Below are 4,389 nucleotides of genomic sequence, written 5' to 3'. Positions count from 1 at the left end.
TAAGGGATTTATCTTTTTCTTTTCAAATATATCCAAATTTGAGGGGGGTTTTTTTGTGTGTGTGTGTTACTATTAATGTTTTTGGTGGTACAGCATCTTGTCTGTGTTGGAGCCCTGGGAATGCTTCTGGAACAGCCTCTCACCCTCCTAGGGCCAGGTCCTTCGTCCCTCCTCCCTGCTGTCTGTGGAGTGTAAGGACCGTGAGAGTGGCTGCAGAGCAGGTGCAGGCACCGTTCAAGCACTTATGCTCCAGGATGCTGCAGCTTTGTTGACTCTGCCTAGCTTAATCAGAAAGAACCTTTGTCCTTGTCTCTCTTCATTAGTATTTCCTGACACTTTCTCCAATATGTTGTAGCTCTTTGCTGGCAGAGTAGCATCCCCCCTCAATCTCATCTGCAGTTGCCTCCTCCCCTCTGATCCCTGGGCTGTCTACCTGCAGGCAAGCACACAGCACGTAAGTGATGTTCACAGTGGTGTCGGTCAGTGAGCTGGGCAGTGGTCCCAGAAATACGTGGGAGGGCTAAAACCTCAGACAGAGAGGTTCCAGGTAGCCTCGGACATAAGTTTACCCAGGCGAAGCCAGGGAGATTATTGCTGCATTGATACAGCACTTGGTTCTGCAGCTGAGCACGCTGCTTAATGCCCAGAGCTTCTGCATTGCAGTCCTCTGAGGGACACACAGGATCCTGCTTCCATGACCAGCAGGAACACGGGGACCCTGTGGTTCCATCCCGCCCATGATGGCACACCCATCCTTCTGGGTGCTGTCCTGCCCTTGGGCTGAAGACAAAAAACAAAAGATGCCTGCCTTACTGGCTAAGCCGTGTGCAATGGCTGGGCAGCTGGCAGCTGAGCTGGAGATGGAGCCAAAGGTCTCAGCAGCAATGAGGGAAAGAAAAAAAGGACTTAGAAACTGCTGAGGAAAAGCCAGGCAATGTATTGTATACCCAGAAGAAAAGTAGCTGCTTAGGGTTATATCAGAAAGTCTGCACTGGCCCTTCTCAAGCTCCATTTTGCTGCCTAGATGATCAGACTAGTGTGTAATCTAAAGCTTATTCCAAGTCACCAGAGCTGGCAAACCCAGGCTGCTCGCAGGCACTGTCCTGAACCTACCCAAGGGATGGCTGCTCCACAGCCCACCAGAGCTCAGGGAAACATATGGCTCTGAGCAAAGACCCCCAGAGCTGAAGAGTTTTTAGGACACAAAAATAACTGGGAAAGGATTATCACAGCACCTAGTTCATGCATGTGCCTAATCTAAATCTCTTCCCTGACTATAAATAAAAGAAATTTCCTAGCTTAAACCCTATGTTAAGCACCTAAAAGTTAGCCACTAGAGTCTGAAGGCATCTGGAATTGTTTCCTCAGAGCCCCAGAGCATCCCCTTCCCACAGAGGGCCTGCTGCAGTCTGGGAGTGCCTGCTGGGACCACTGCTGGTGGTGCACAGCAGCTCCATCCATTTGGCAAGGTCGGGCTGTCCCCTCGGCTGTCTGCATCCAGCACTCCAGGGCAGGCGGTGCTTCCAAGGATAAAATCTATGCCCTGCTGTTTGCTGTCTGGTTGGCTTGTTTGAAAAAAAAAAAAAAAAAAGAAAAGAAAAAAAAGGAAAAAAAGAAAAAGGCTTGTTTTCCAGCAGTACTTAGAGATCCAACAGTGTTTTGTGTCATGTGGACGGTGGGAAGACAGTCTCTGCTCCAACAAATTCACAGTATTGCTGGGCAGAAGTACACTGAATAGCAGATGTGGTAGGGATGCAGGGTGAAAGAAGATGCTAACAGTAAAAGGAAGGCGTTTGCTCAGTCTGAGTAAGTCTGACATCTCCACCAAGAAGGGCAGCAGCGCGCTGAGGCCCCACACCTCAGTGAGCTACTCGCTGGCATTCCAGCCTTCATAGGACCTTTGCTTGCTAGCAAAGGAAATACACTGCCTGGAGCAGTGCTGGCTCCAACCTGCATGGAAATGAGAAGGGGTGGAGGCATCAAGAGGGGGAACCAGGTAAAAAATTTTTGTTGCCTGGAATATTATTAACAACCAAAGAAAGAGGCCAGCAGTGAGCAGGTAAACATGGGGATTTCTTCTCAAGTTGCTTCAGAGAAAGGGGGTGGGGAGGACTTGAGTGCTTGGAAGAGGAAACCAGGTGTGGATGTAGCAGGGGGCTAGGAGACCTCCCACTGCACTAGTGCTGTGCAGCCTTTTCACCTCTCTTCTGAGCAGGCAGTGGGTGAGGGGGGATGCTGCTGCTTCAGGGCTGCTGCCTTCCCAGCTGGTGCTTGCTTTTTTTCCTGTCACAATTGCTTTGTTGTATTTCTGCAATTATTAGTAACTCATCTCCTGTACGGAACTGGCAGTGAATCAGAAGGCAGAGACTCCAAAATATCTCGTCCCACGAAAAGAGCAGCTCCTCCTTTGCTTGGCTCAGCGCTGTCAGCTGAGGCAGCGGGGGAGGGCTGTGCGGGGGCTGCCAGGAGGGCTGCCAGGCCCGGATCCCCCCGCAGCAGCATGGCTTGAGCCCCTTCTCAGGAGCTGGTGAGCTGTGAGCACTACGTCTGCAGGGCTGTGGGCAGGTGCGATGGCAGCTTGGGTGGGCACAGCGTGCTGGCCTTCCTCCAGCTGGCACAGGTAGACAGCATGACAGAGCGTATCAACTTAAGCTTAACAGTCTTAACACTATTAAATACAGCGCTGAGCTCTCTGGAGGGCTTGTACAACCTGAGGTGACGTCCGTGTCACTGTATCTTTACTGCAGTTTGCTATCTGTGCGAGCTCAATTACATCTCCAGCAGATAGGTGTGTGTTGCACCTCAGTCCTTCATCTGACATGTGTGTAGGGCTGCCTCCAAACAGCTGCTTCTGAGGGCCTGTGGCCACGCCAGCATCAACCGCTGCTGTCAGCAGCCTGTCCCGTGCTGGCTGTGATTTACTGCTGTTAGTCAACACATAGAGGATGGGATTACATCTCCCGTTAGTGGCATTTGCATTGAGTTGCACGTGGGAGCAGGGCCATGGTGGGAGCGCAGCCTGGGAAGAAGACCCTCAGCCTGGCCCCACTGACTGTCTCTCTTTTTCTCCCACAGATGCCAGCAAGGACCATCCACAGCAGCAGGCGGGGGTGATCTGGAGAGTGACGGGTGGCCTGTTCAGCATCACCCGGGGAGCGGTGGGGGCCACGCTGGGAGGAGTCGCCTGGGTGGGCAGCAAGAGTCTGGAGCTCACCAAGACGGCTGTGACCAGCGTCCCTGCTGCCGGCGTTGGACTGGTGAAGGGCAGCGTCTCGGCTGTGACCGGTGGCGTCGGAGCTGTGGGCAGCGCTGTCGCTGGCAAAGTCCCTTTCACCGCAAAGAAGAAGGACAAGGCTGACTAATCCCCATCGCAGCCCCTTTCCGAAAGGTCTACCTGCCCATACTCTCCCACACACAGCCCTCTTTGAGTTGGAACCAGCCACTTCAGGGAGGGTCAAGCACCCGAGCAGACTCCGGCTGCAGCCTGCTCAGCACCTCCTGCTTGGCTCAGGGCTCCCAGAGCCGCTGTCTATGCCTTTCACTCCCATCACCTCCTGGGAACCATCTCTGCTCCGAGGACTTCAAAGCACAGTTGTCTCTGTTGTGTGGTTTCCTTCTTCCCTTCTGCCTCTTGTAAGCACACAGGGGTGGGAGAGGCTCCATCTGCCTGGAGCCAGGGACAAGGGGACAGGGTGAGTTACGCCTGTCTTGCGGCGTGGGTTGTATAGTTGAATTCAGCTTCATCAGGGAAGACAGCCTTTGAAACAGCACTTCCCTCAGCCCTGAGAGGTGTGCCTGGGGAGTCTGTCTGGGGGAGAATGGTGGAAGAAAGTCCCACTGACACAAAGGAGAGATACTGTGAAGAGGGGGAAACCTCCCTCCTGCCCTGCATCTCTTAGGTTTTCTTTCAGGGCCCACTCACAGGCTGCTCCCAATCACACACTCCCTGGCTGAATTGCACCCTTCAGAGAACGAACCCTCAATCTCAACAGTGCAGCTCCAGTTATGATGCCACACAAGAGTATCATGTGTCCCAGACCATCAACTTCTGTGTGGATTTCCTTGGTGGGAGGCAGGAGGATGAAATCTGCTGTATATTCTCACTGGGGGAGAGAGCTGCCAGTGGTATCTGCTAGGCATCTGTGATGTTACAGCACCGGTAGTGGGTGCGCCGCTGGTGAGAGAGGAGAGGTGCCCTTACCGTAGAGACACAAACCAGCCCTTGGATTTGACCCTTGAAGTCCTTGCAGTATCCCCATTTGCTAAAGGGGCACTCTGGCTGTAGGCCACACTCACTCCACAGATGTCACTGGTAACCACAAGCAAGCGTGTTCCCAAATGCCACCCAAATTCTGCTCCAGGGAGGCTGAGAGCCTCGCTCTCCTGTGG

The 4,389-nt window shown here is 53.2% G+C and overlaps 1 pseudogene across 1 annotated transcript in view; it reads left to right on the top strand.

The window, feature by feature from the left end:
- The window catches only part of LOC306947975 (transmembrane protein 263 pseudogene), a 181,402-nt pseudogene extending 178,040 nt beyond the window's left edge, over positions 1 to 3,362 (top strand). Inside the window, exon 3 of the transcript in view lies at positions 3,076 to 3,362. The product of the transcript in view is annotated as a transmembrane protein 263 pseudogene (transcript). The remainder of the gene's footprint in view (positions 1 to 3,075) is intronic.
- Positions 3,363 to 4,389: the final 1,027 nt, after the last annotated feature.

This window comes from Tetrao urogallus, assembly GCF_951394365.1.
Source record: "Tetrao urogallus genome assembly, chromosome: 6".
Classification (NCBI taxonomy): Eukaryota; Metazoa; Chordata; class Aves; order Galliformes; family Phasianidae; genus Tetrao; species Tetrao urogallus.
This window is presented reverse-complemented; position numbering and strand designations above follow the sequence as displayed.